We start from the raw sequence: 14,480 nt of genomic DNA on the forward strand, positions 1-14,480 counted from the left end.
TTTGGTATGTCTTTAAGGTAACTTGTAAAGTTCAATGCTTTTAAGGTTGTGTTACATACACCATCAATTTCTTGTACTTGGCCTGATCCTGCTGCTGTTTATGACTTTGTCTTAAGTGTTATTTCCATTTCCTCAAACAGCACACCATGAATAGAGGCAGGAATAGGGCCCAAATTTATTGATTCTGCTATCACTGATGATAAAAATAGACTTATCAAATTACAGTGCTACTTGGCACCTTTTCTATTTGTTGTAATGCCAATTTTATCTATGGCTATGTATCAGATAATATGGTTAGGTGTCACATCAAGCTTTCTCTAGACTTCTTTTAATTTCTTTTTGTTGTTTTATCAAATGATAATAAATTATTGTCATTCTTCCCTATAGTGATGTACAAATGAGTTTGTAGCCTTAGCCAGCTTTGTCTTAACCACATTATCATGTTTGGCAAGGAGACCAATTATTTGTTAAATAAGACATTTTCTGGGCTTGTTGGTCTCCTCATTGTGGTGACTATTTTCCATTTTTAGGAAACATTGATAATCAAGGTGAGTATCATTGACCTTTTTTCCACTTACTACTGGTAAGGTTGAAACTGATGCAATTATTTGAAGTATCTTCTTATAATTATCCTTTTTACTTTCTCAACATTGATTTTTATTCTAATTGAACAAAAGCAAATATAGCTGATTAAAACTCATAATAGTAAATGAACTTTTTCTATTTCTGTAAAATGTATAAATGAATTTCATTTTTGTAATGTTCTTTTGTCCTCATCATGTCTAAAACTTTCTAAGTCTCTTCTGAAAGTATTCGTGATATGTAAGCATGTAACTTCTAAGCTTTTGGCCTCTTTATTAAACATGAGGCACATTTTTAATATGCTTTTAAAACATCATTATCCCTGTGTCCATGTTTACCTTTAAGGCACCAACTATAAATTATGTACTTTCATAATTTAGAGGATCTAGTCAAATTCTCCATGGATTTTCTCTACCTTATCTTCTGCAACAGATATTGCTACACAACCTGTAATAATCTTCATGGTGGCCTTCTTTTTCTTATACTCATCAGGTCTAATTCAAGGTAAAATAGTCAACTTTCTCATTAAATAATTTATCCTGTTGTATGTAGGCAAATTATGAAATCAGCGTTAGCAATACATTCACTTACTTATTCAAGGACAGGTGAACCATCTATCTGTCAATTAAAGTTTTTGTCTTCTGCTTTAATTAATCATGAAAATGTCATTATTAATGTGATCCAGGTCTTTCTCTGTCATGTCCATTTCGTAATTTGGAAAAGATCTGACAGAGAATTTACAATTTAATTGTTTATAGATGGTCTAAAACCTGTGGTTCCTGGGAATAACTGCCCTGTCTTCCATAGTGGCTAACCTACTTCCAAGGAATCTCTAGACACTTGGCTAGGTTTGTCCTCAGATGGTGAACTAAGTTTGTTGCTAGAACCAGACTCGAAGCTTTCAACTTAGTAGAACCTAACAGGACTTACACTCTGTTGCCATAGCCTTCAAGAATGCAAGGCCACCTCCATGATACAATGAAGAAGAGTCAGAGTACCAGAATGTAAATTCCACCACTGCTACTTATAATCCATGTGTCCCATAACTAAATGATCTCTAAGGTTCTTTTCAGCTCATAATCTATATTTCTCAAATTTATGTTGGGAATAATTAGTATTGTTAACAATTGTTCTGCTGTCTTTTTTTAAATCTTAGACCTTTTGTTAATTCTTCACACACATATATGAATATGTATCATTCATAGCATTAAAAAATGTTATTTTGATAGATACCTAAATCAAATTCTAAAACATGTGTTAAACTCTGATGCTGCATAACCATACCTGGAGAAAAATCATTTTTTTTAGCCTCATGCTCTATAATCAAAATCCCCATTACTATCTGACAACAGGTCCCAGAATTGTAGGCATAAAACCTTCAGAAGAAAAACTGGCATTGCAAATCTGATTCATTGTATTGACTTTAAACACTACATGGATAACAGAGTGGGGGAGGGAGAGTGGAAAACAATGCCAATATTCAATAAATAATGTTTTTCAATGAGCATATTTTGGAGAAATATAATATTCTCTAACCTCAGGACATCTGCACAAAAATCCAAGTTTACTTTATACTTTGATTTGGGAGAACAGATTAAAATAATACATGTCACCAAGACTTGATACTTCTAAACCTTTCAGCTACACACAATACAGTGTTTTCTTTGACATTTTTTGCTTTTATCATAAGGATGTGCCAGTGGTTTTTCTAATGGGCTAATGGCACCCTCTCTCTCTTCTCAGATGGTCTGTTCCAGAAAGAGAATGTTTTCTTTTGTGTTCCAAGCTATAAACTGAATAGAGACAGGGCTGTTCAATTGGAAGCCACTCATAATGATGGCATCAAACTCGAACACAAACAAATGCTGACCTCTGTCTTGGTTTTCAAATGCTGCTTTCTGCTCTTCACAACGACCAGGGCAATATTTTTATTTCCTTCAGTAACCCGTGATGGATTTCAGAGAAGAAAAGCAATTCTGTGGCAAATTCTACAGGCCAGGAATTGAAGAAAATGGGAGGTCCTGTCTGTTAGTTCATTTTGAGCCTAGAATAAAAAGAAAACTCTAGACTTGGAAAGAGAAAAAGAAAAATGAGCAAGACTCTGGACTTCACTTTAAGACAGCTCATATTTTATGCTGACTCAGTATAAATACCACTTTAGAATTTTCACCATTTTACCATTAACTGGATTCTGCTTTAGCCTCTGTATCTGTTTACCTGAGAAACACTGACCACTAAGAAAAAGAAGAGAAACCTTTATTCTCATCAGGACATTTGAATGTATATCAACTAATTATTCAATAACCTTTAAGGTACTATAGTTACTTTTTTTTTTAAGCAATCAGGGTTAAGTAACTTGCTCAAGGTTACATGGCCAGTTATTTCTGGGTGTGGTGCTGAGTATCTGAGCCCAGATTTGATCCCCAGGTCATCCCGACACTGGAGCCGGTTCTCTTACTCGCTGAGCCACCTGGCCGCCCTATAGTTACTTATTTTTACAGAAGACAAACATCCAAAGCAGAAACATTTGGCTAATTGTGAGTCCTGAAAATACTGGTGTCTAAACTTCTCTTTCAAAAAAATTATAAAATTTTTAAAAATCACCTTTTCAAATATTTCAACACCACACCTCATGAGTTATGATGTCTACTTTTAAAGTATTTTCAATTTATCCTCTTTCCAAACCCTGTAAGATTCTCCCATAAAAAGCAAACTATTCTTTCTATATATAGCTTCATTTGACACTTGATTGGACATCTCAAATTAAAGTTAGTCTAAGAAGCTGATATGAAACCACATTACTGCATTCTTTTTACACTTGATAATTCCACAAGAAATATTTTCAGAAAATAATCAGAGACATCTAAGACACTGTAAAATGCTGCATTTATTTTTAATATTTCTATCACCCACATGCAGGATTTTCCAACTAGCTAAAGATCAGTTTTTTAGCCTATTGTAGGTCAATTACTCATTTAACTTTAGATTACTTGGGGTGGGGGGAGAGAAGTAGAAGGAATCTAGCAGAACACACCAGATTCTAATCAGAAGGGATAGTTTCTCTACAGAAATAAGTACTGCCTAAGTAACCCCTGAAGAGGGTCCCACAGAAAGTAGGAGGGAGAGTAGGAGGAATGAAAATTTTCTTTTGAGAATGATTCATTTTGGTTAAAGGAAAAGGAATTGTTTCTAAAAATTACTTGCTACTTGGTTGTCTTAAGTTTTCATGGTCTCTTTTCATGTATTTTGCAACTATAGCTGCACAGTAGCTATAACCAAGATATATACAAAGACAGATAAGTATCTGACCTCAAAGTCCGGAAGTATCATGTTCAAATCCTCCCTCTGACACAAATACTGGTTATGTGACCACAGACAAGTCACTTGAACCTCATAGTACTCTAGTCAATTTTCTAAGATTGTTTCAGAACAAGAGCTAGGAGTTCCCCATGCCAGTGAATTTACAAATTTAATCTCTATTCCTATTTCTGTCCTTCTCCCTTAACTTCTAGTATTCCTTAATTCACATATTTCCAACATTTTTTGACATTTCCTTAGCCTTCTTAAAGTTACCAAGTTTATCAATAATCTCCCTGATGTTGAAGAAAATTTCATTGCTAAAACTCAGACATGGAAAATTGACTATCTTTGACCTTTTTGGCCTTCATCAGAGTTTTGAATTCTGGGTAGAACAGAAGACAGAAGAGTTATGGTAAACAGGATAAAATATAATTAGGTATGAATTTCAAGTGACCAGAGGAAAAGACTATCAAGCTATTAAATACAAGACATCAAATAAGTGCCTAGTATATATATTCATGACATTGTTCTAGAGTAATTCTGAAGAAAATAGAAATAAAAAAATGACATAATCCAAGACCTCACAGAGCTAACATTTTAAGTGATGTGCATACAGTGTATACAAAAAGTATAACGCAAGAGATATTTTGGTATAGATAGAGGGCCTAGCTTTAGAGTCAAAAGAATTGGAGTTTAAGTTCTGTCTCTGATACCTACTTATTGTATGACTTGAGAAAATGATTTAATCATTTGGTGCCTTGTGCAACCCTCTAGGACTGAAATTTACAAACTCGCTGATGATCTGAATGAATGGAGGTATATTATAAGGTGAAGTGATGCCAAGGGCAAAGGAGACACAAAGTACCATTGGAAGAGTTTAATTTGGGGCTGAAAGGAAACACAGCATAGAAGAGGTTGCAAAGCTGGCCTTTAAAGAAAAACAAGAATTTGAAAAGATAAGAATGTGGAGGGAGTGTGTTTATAGAATCACAGAATTCAGTATGTGATTGAATAGGAATCCATTCTAGAGCCTTCCCCAAAAGTGGTCATCCAGTGAAACAACTTACTATGTTCCCCAAACCAATACTCTATTGTTAAAATTGTTTTTACAAGAATTATAAATCATCTTTCCAACTTTTACTCATTCTCTCAGTTCTGCCCTTTGGGGCCAAGCAGAATAAGGCTTATGGCTCTTTAACATGAATGTCTTACAAATAGTTGAAGATTGTAATCATATTTCTTATAAATTTTATAAGAGATGGATAAGGTTAGACTGTTCTTGATGAAGTCATGCTTTCTCTTAGTAATCACCACTTCCCCCTCTAAATGCACTGAGCTTTCATCTAAATCATTGATTAAAATGTTAAAAATAACAGAACCAAAACCAAATCCTTGCAGGGCACTCAGCTAGAGAAGCCTCTTCAAATGGACAATAACTATTAATGACTATTTTGGGAGTGTGGTTATTCAGTTAGTCCTGAACCTACTTGTGCAATATCATCTTGCCCATACATATCTATTATTTTTCAAAAAGGACAATTTGTCAAATGCTTTTCTGAAATTTAGGCATGTCTACAGAAGTTTCATTTTTTTTTCAGTGCTAGCCATTTTATTTATTTATTTTTTCAAATGCTTTATTAACTTCTGGTTTACATCATTCATTTCCACCAGATTGAGTTAAAAATTTTTTCCCTGTTTTTCCCCTACCCACCACCCCAATATAGTGGTCCCACAGGATATCACCTCCTCCAATCTATCTCTCCCATATCTTCTCCCATACCCCCTTCCACTTTTCCAGTAGGCCATGGTGGATCTCTATGACCCAATGCCTGTATATCTTATTTCCCATTTACATGTAAAATAGTATTAATAATTGTATTTATATATTTTCAAACACTTGATTTTAAAACTTTGAATTCCAGATTAATTCCTTTCCTCCCTTGTCACCCAACCTTACTTGGAAGATAAGCAATTCAGTATACCTTATACATATGTAGCTATGCAAAATCTTACCATGGTAGATATATTGTAAAAATATATTTCCTTCCCTCCTATCCCACCTCCCACTTCTTCTATTCTCTACTTTGATCCTATCCCTTTTCAAAAGTGGGTGCTTCCAATTTCCCCCCCCAGCCTGCCCTCCCTTCTATCATCCCCCCCCCATCCCCTTTCCCCCTACTGTCCTGTAGGGGGGAAATAACCTATTTAGTGTGTATGCCATTCCCTCCCTGAGCCAAATTCAATGAGAATAAGGTTTTGGCTTTTTACCTTACTGTTCTTCCCCTCCATTGTAACCATTTTCCCTTGCCTCTTCTAAATGAGATAATTTACCCCATTCTGTGTCTCCTCATTTTTTCTTGTTATATTCCTCTCTCACCTCTTAATTTCACCTAAGTATCATCCCTTCCTATTAAATTGGTCCTGTGCCCCCTATTTTGTACACCTGTAAACATATATACATACATTCACATATGTATTCACATGCCCATATACTCTCCTATATATATTTCTATTTTCTTCAAGTATTTTCATACTGAGAAAAGTTTCATCAGTTACAATTATCATGTTTGCATGTAGGAATATAAATAGTTCAACTTTGATAAGTTTCTTATGATTTCTTTTCCCTGTTTACCTTCTCAAGCTTCTCTTGCTTCTTGTATCTGAATGTAAATTTTTCTATTCAACTCTGATTTTTTTCATCAAGAATGCTTGAAAGTCCTCTATTCCACTGAATGACCATGTTTTCCCCTGAAACATGATACCCAGTTTTGCTGAGTAGGTGTTTCTTGGTTTTAATCCCAGCTCCTTTGCCCTCCGGAATATCATATTCCAAGCCCTTCAATCCCTCAGTGTAGAAGCTGCCAGATCCTGTGTTAGCCTGATTGTGTTTCTACAATATTCAAATTGTTTCTTCCTTACTGCTTGTAATATTCTCTCCTTGATCTGGGAATTTCAAAACCTGTCTATAATATTCCTAGGAGTTTTCTTTTTGGGATCTCTTTCAGGTGGTTGGTGAATTCTTTCAACCTCTATTTTGCCCTCTGGTTCTAAAACATCAGGGCAGTTTTCCTTGAGAATTTCTTGGAGGATGATTTCTTGGTTCTTTCTTTGATCATGACTTTCAGGTAGTCCAATAATTTTTAAATTATCTTTCCTGGATCTATTTTCCAGGTCAGTGGTTTTTTCAATGAGATATTTCACATTGCCTTCTATTCTTTCATTTCTTTGTATCTGTTTAACAGCATCTTGATTTCTCATAAAGTCACTAGCTTCCATTTGCTCCAATCTAATTCTGAAGGAATGATTCTCTTCAGTGAACTTTTGAGATTCTTTTTCCATCTGGCAAATTTGACTTTTTAAGGCATTCTTCTCCTCATTGCCTTCTTGAGCCTCTTTTGCCATTTGAGTTAGTCAATTTTTTAAGGTGTTATTTTTCTCAGTCAGGCTGTTGACTCTCATTTCATAATTTTCTTGCATCATCCTCATTTCTCTTCTCAGTTGTTCCTCCACTTCTCTTATCTGTTTCTTAAGGTCCTCTATGGCCTGTGACCAGCTTGTGTTTTTCTTGGAAGCTTTTAGTGCAGGAGTTCTGACTTCACTGTCTTCCTCCTGTTCCATGCTTTGCTCCTTTTTGTCCCCAAAATAGGAGTCCAATGTTGGATTACTTTGCTTGGTTTGCTTCCTTTGCCTGCTCATCTTGCCACTCAATTACTTGACTTTTGGGCTTTTTGCCACAGTAGAACTCTGCTATCAGACAGGGGAGCTTCGTACCAAACTCTGGGGTTTTGTTAGCTGCCAGAGCTATTAGTTGGGTTCCCTCTCTGAAGCTTCCACATGCTCTGGCAAGCTAGGCACACACCCCAGGACCTCCACCCTAGACCACAATCCAGATCCAAGCAGGTTAAAGCAAGAGCAATTACCCCTCAGACTGGTCGCTTGGTCCCTCTACACTCTGCAGGCCAGGAGCTGAAGCTGCCATGTGGGTGCGGCTGCATGGCCAGCTCCTCAGTGGCTTTTGCCCCAGGGGAAGAGGCCGACGCACTCCCAACTACTGGATCCCAAAGTCCACACTGCACTGACCTCTCACTTTGTCCTTGACATCTATGTGTTGATAATTCTGGAAATGGCCACAGCTGCTGGTGATATGGAGTCCCTCCAGCAGGTGGTTGATTCGGCCCGCCCTGGGGCTTGGCTCCTGGAGTGCTGTGCTGGTAAATTACTGCTGGCCTGCCAGGCTGTCCTCAGCAGGAGGTTAGCTTTTTTGTGTCATTTTGTCAGTTCTGTAGCTCCAAAGTTTGTTCAGAGTCCCCTTTTACATGAATTGGGGGAGGTGTAAGCTGGATTCCTGCGGAAGTCCTGTTTCTACTCTGCCATCTTGACTGCCCCCTGTGCTCAGAAGTTTCATTTTTAATAGACTCTTTCAGTCTACTGTCATACTTTCTAAATAATCACAAACCATTACATTAATAATGCATTCTAAAATTTTACTAAGAATAAAATTCAAGATCATTGGCATATAGTGTATGTGTTCCTTCTCTTCTTCCTTTTTGTCCCCTTTCTTTCTTCTCCTCTTCCTCTATTTCCTCCTCCTCCTTTTCCTTCTCTTTTTCCTCCTTTTCTTGCTCCATACCTTCTTTTCTTCTTCTTCCTTCTTCCTTCCTTACTCCTCCTCCTCCTTTTCCTTCTCCTTCTATTTTCCCTTCTCTAATGTTATGACTTTTCTCCATTTTCCTATGATCTTTTAGAGATCACTACTGGTTCAGTATTATAGCTATCAGGTTTTCCCTCCCCTTCTGCAGTATCTGAGAAAATAATTTATCTGCTCCTGGTGACTTGAACTAATTGAAGACAATTAAGTTTTCTCTGCCCATTTTCTTACCTTTCTTTGGAAAAAGAAAAGAAGAAACTTTTAACTGTCCTGTGACAAATACAGGGTGGTCTCTTTTTTAATCATTGCCAGTACAGTTCTTAACATAGTCTTCCTTAATAGGCTGATCCTTGACTTGGAAGAGGATCATCTACCTGAGAGTCAGTGTGACTTCAGAAAGTACCAAAGAATGAATAATATGTTGCTGCCTGATAACTCCAGGAAGAATGCCAGGAACAAAACAGCGGTCTGTACACAATGTTTGTTGATCTGACCAAGGTCTTTGATAATGTCAGTCATGAGACCTTGCGAAAAAGTCCTTTGGTATTGTGTAGCAGTTCCATGATGGCATGCTTGCTCAGGTTCTGGATAATGAACAATACTCTTGCACTTTTCCAGTCAACAATGGAGTGAAGCAGGGATGTGTGCTTGTTCTTATGCTTTTTAGCATGATGTGTTCAGCAATTTTGGTAGATGCTATCAGTGAGGACAGAAATGACATCAAGGTCAGATACCACACTAGTGGTAAATTATTTAACTTGGAAAGGCTACGAGTCAAGACTAAAGTGGAGGAAAAGTTGATGTGTGATTTTTGTTCACAGATAATTGTCTTATTAATGTAGCCCCTGAGGCTGAGATGCAACATAGTATGGATTGGTTCTCTGCCTCTTGTGCTAATTTTGGCCTGAAAATTAACACAAAGAAACCCCCCAAAAACAACAAAACAAAAAACCAGAAGCCAGTACTGCACTGTCCATATGCTGTGGATAATTCTGAATACTGCGGATCGGTTCACTTATTTTGGTAGTATTCTTTCCAGGGATCTATACAGGGATTATGAGGTTGACAAACACATTACCAGAGCTAGATCAGTATTTGGGATGCTCAAAGGAAAGTGTGAGAGAGAAGAGGTGTTAGACTGCCTATCAAACTGAAGGTCTACAGAGCCATCGTGCTGACCTCATTGTTGTATGCCTGTAAAATCTGGAAAGTGTAGCAATCCCGTGCCTGGAAATTGAATCAATTATACTTGAACTATTTTAGGAAGATTTTAAAGATCAGCTGGCAAGATAAGATGTTGGATACTGAGGTCCTTTCTAGATCTGAACTGACAAGCAATAAAACCCTCCCACACAGAGATCAACTCCAGTGGGCTGGCCACAGCGTTCAAATGTCGAACATGCTTTTGCCTAAAAGACTATTTTGCAGAGAACTCACACAAGGTAAGTGCTCACAGGGAGATCAGAAGAAGTGATATAAGGACACTCTCAAGATCTCTCTGAAGAACTTTGGAATTGATTATGAGACATGGGAGACACTGGCACAGGACTGATCAGCATGGTGTGGCTACATCAGGGAAGGTGCTATGCTCTATGAGCAAAGGAGAATTGCAGTAGCTCAAAAGAAAAATGAAATGTATCAATTTAGAAACATCTCCATTCCAAATGTTTATAATGACTGTTTGTTCCTGAGCCTTCCAAACTCATATTAGTCTAATCAGGCACAGCTGGAAACACTGTACATTTACCTCAACCTAGTGATGCCATTTTGGTCTTCTTTGGGTACACAGGACAACCACCAAACCACCTATCTTTAGTTTCAACCATTTGTCAACCATTATTTTCTTTCTTTTCCAGTACCAAATTATTTTCCTTGGCAAATAAAAAAAGAATAAATTTGATTAGTTATGACTTCTCTATATTTTCTTTTATTATCAGAATACATTTAAATGACTATCACTTCTATCCCTTCTTTTTATATTTCTTTTATTCCCAACATATCTAAAAGCAGCCTTTGTGTGGGTATTTCTGTGTATTTATATGTGTGTGTTTTTGTGTCCCTTTACCATTTGTTGCCAGTCTTGCCTTCTGAGCTTAATCATTCCTGAGGTTTTCTTTAAGAACTATTCCACTCATTTATGGCCATCCTCAACTACCTCTCCATGCTGGAGTCTTTTATCTATGTATTTTTAGAAATTGCCATTGATCAGTGAGTTCCCTAAGTATCCTCATCAGTATTTTTAGATCATATTTTTCACAAAAGGTTCCCTTAATTTCTATTTCAGTAACCAGTTCCTGCTCTTAGATCTGAACCATATCAAAAAAAGCATTTACTTTTTTTTTTCCTTCCTGAATCATTTGAAGAAAAAAATATCCTAAGGCAAAGCACAAGTGCATCAACTGATTTGCTTCTGGTAGAAAAAAAAGACATTCAGCAGATAAGCAGGTGGTTGAAATCCCTCATTGCTATAATATTATACCTCTTTGCCTGGCTTGTGATATTTCATAAATTCCTTATTTTTTTTCCCTTCACGTACACTACCATGACAATATTACATCTCTTTCTCCTATTGATCTGAATCCATTTTCCCTCCTCTACTTCCTAGATATATTCACATGAGTATGACTTCTTACTTTGCATGCTATTCTTTTGCCATTTTATCTATTATGCTCCTTTTAAATTCAATATAGAAAAGAGGAAATACAGTATTGAGAGAAATAGTGCTGCATTGCAAGCTAGGGACCTGATTTTGAATCCTGACTCTGTTCTGTGAGACCCTTGTGAAGCTATTCAATTTCTTTGGGCCTTAGTTTCTTTATCTACAAAATAAGGAGTTTGTATTAGGTGATCTCTCAATTTCCTTCCAGTTCTAAATCCTTTGAATCTTTCATTAAATAACTCTCTGCCTTCCTTATTATAATCGAGTCCCAACCTACCATGTCTCTCATCTTTGAGATTGAGTTTGCTTCCTTTTATTAGGCTTCGTTCTGTTTTATTAAAGATATTTTGTCTTTTTATCTATAGATAACTGAGATTATATCTTTTTATTACTTGCTCTCCACTTGAATATTGTCTGATAAATTTTTTGTCCTTTCTATTGCTGTTCTTCTAATTTTGGGCCTGTTACTCTCTGTGGTATATTACTTGACAGATAAATGTTGTACACAATTACATATCTCCTCGTTCTTTTTCAGTTTTTTCAAAAAGCCCTCTTACTGGATTCATAGTACTCCAAATGAATATGTTTTACCAGCCCTTATTAGATGCATTCCATTCCTGGTCAAGATTGTTCTTATATTTTAGCTAGTTCTACAGAATTCCAAATCCCATTTTAATACACCATCTATTTAACTTATCTCTTCACTTCCCAAATATGTCTTTCTCTTCAGATGTTTGTTCCCATTTTTAATCAAGATCAAGTATGAAAACACCATATTTATCTCTAAAATCTTTGGTTTCTTACTTGGAACTTCATAATCATTAGCAGCTCTTCCTAGCTCCCTACTTGGCACTAACATTTATTTCCACATCAATCACTAGAAACAGGTAGTGGTCATCAGGTTTGAGAAGTCTTGGAGGGTTCTCTGTCACATCTCAGATACATACCCCGATGAGACAGAAGACATCTCTAGTGATTGTGTCAGACTGACAAGCAGTCGTTTTGGTGCCCTGAGCAGGGGTGAAGAGTGGAATTCTTTTGTGGGGGACAGCCTCTATAAAACCAATAAATGGAATTCTAAGTAGTTTTCTTTTATGCTATAATCTTTTACTAGTGCCATTGTTATTGTGCTCCTTTTGGGCATCATGAAGAAGACCCCCCCCTTTAGTAGCCCCTGCAAGTCTGGATATGGTTCTCTTCTTTAAGTTTTAGATGTTTAAGATTTATGTAGTACCCACATTGTGATCTGAGGGTTATTTAGCCAAGAAAATTGAAGGGGGTTAATAAGTCATCAAGTGTCTGAAGGATTATTATACGGAGTATGGGGAATAGCTATTGTCTATTTCTTCTGAAGCTAGCATGAGAGGAAATGAGCTAAAACTGCCTCAGGTGGGATTTAATGTAGACATAAGAAAGAGCATCCTGACTATAATGATTCTGAGACATATATGTCTCACAGGAACTTACAGAATTTCCTTCTCTATAGATAGCTTTTAAAAGGGTGGACATTTATCTTTCTGGAATACTTACGTCCTTTTCTGAATGCAGGAGAATGACCAAGATGGACTTGAGATCCCTTCCTATGATTATAGCAACATAATATCAGAAATTAGGGACACAGAGGCTACAGCCATATGTACCAATTATATCACAGACCCCTTCTCTTGTACCATTATTGAATGTGTTCTATCAGAATATGACATCTGCAATAATCTCTAATGTGGCTATATCATACCTAAAGAATGAGATGGTAGTTAGGCAGCTTTTTTTTTTTCACTATTTTCACTTACAAGTTTCCATTTTTATCGACTTTACATGTGATTAAATGTCTTATTTAAGAAAAATATATCGTTGACAATAACAGAGTAATTACACAGTCATTGCTTCAATCTGGCTATATAAATCATTGTGATTTAACCTACAGTAGTAATAAAAATAAATGATATTGTTTTTGGTTCATTACTGCTGATCTAATAAAATGTAATAAATTAAGAAATTTCCTGAGTGAAACAGTCTCATAAAAATAACAATTTACTAATGGTGCTTTAACACTCAATGTGAATGAACTCAGAAAAAAAAACATTTAAGCATTTTATTAATAAAAAAATCTGTCTCTGAGAAAATGTCTGACGTTTTTTAATCCCTTTGTTCTTATCTGAATGCTTGCTGTCTGTCATTCCTATAGAGAATGTTATGATGTCTGAAAAAAAAATATTGTTGGATTTTCTAGAATTCTTAATAAAATTTCAGGAATCCCAAGCACACAGGAACAGCATACATGAATTTAAAGGACATATGTGTTCCATCTTTTGGTGGAAATATTATATGCCAAGAACAGAATCTTATTAATATGCTAAAGTTGATAAGAAAGGGGGGAAATTCCTCCATTTTCTTTAGGATGTTCTAAAGAATATCCATTCTGATTCTCCCGTCCCAGCTAGTTAAATTTCTGTTGTGTGTGCCTGTAAATAGTTATGACTCCCCACACTCTGCTGGTAGAAGGGGGAAAAAAATTCACCTTGCTTCTTCTCCATGGTCTGGAATGGTGACTGAACTTAAGATCTTTTTTTTTTTCTTTGTTAATTTTACTGAATGAGAGGATTACCTGCATTTCAAATTAATTTTATCTCTACACTTCCTAATACCCTCTCCTACAAAGTGACTTTGCATTATTTTATGTGTGTATTGGTATACACACACAACACACACAGATGTATATATATTATGTATGTGTTATATATACATACATATGTACAAGCTATGTAGTACAGAGACTAAAGCATTAAGTCTGGAATCAGGAAGACCTGTGTTTAAATCTGGCTTCAGAAACTAAGTAACTGCATGACCTTGGGCAAATTGCTTGACCTCTGGTTGCCTCAGTTTTCTGATCTGTAAAATGGGGGTAATAATAGTACCTACCTTCCAGGATTGTTGTAAGGATCAAATTAGATGATAATAATTGTAAAGCTCTCAGCACAGTGCCTGATAGTTAATGCTATATAAATATTAGGTATTAGTATGTATAGATTTTCTCCCCTGATGCAAAATAAGCAACTTGAAGGCAAGGGTTATTTCTTATTTGTCTTTGTAGTTCCACTGCTTAGCACAGTCCTTGCCACATAATAAGCCTTGATAGGCACTTCATTGATTGATTTTGTACATAGTATGTTCTATGTTACTTAATGCTTTTTAATCTCTTTATTCTGGGATATACTCTATTCTGTTCTTCAAATATATTCCCTTTATCCATTTTAGAGATTGGAAGATTTTCTAGTTCAAATGCTTGGCAAG

Source organism: Petaurus breviceps, unplaced genomic scaffold (assembly GCF_028583685.1).
Source record: "Petaurus breviceps papuanus isolate PSGF00001 unplaced genomic scaffold, PetGlider_PUasm1.0 91133, whole genome shotgun sequence".
NCBI lineage: Eukaryota > Metazoa > Chordata > Mammalia > Diprotodontia > Petauridae > Petaurus > Petaurus breviceps.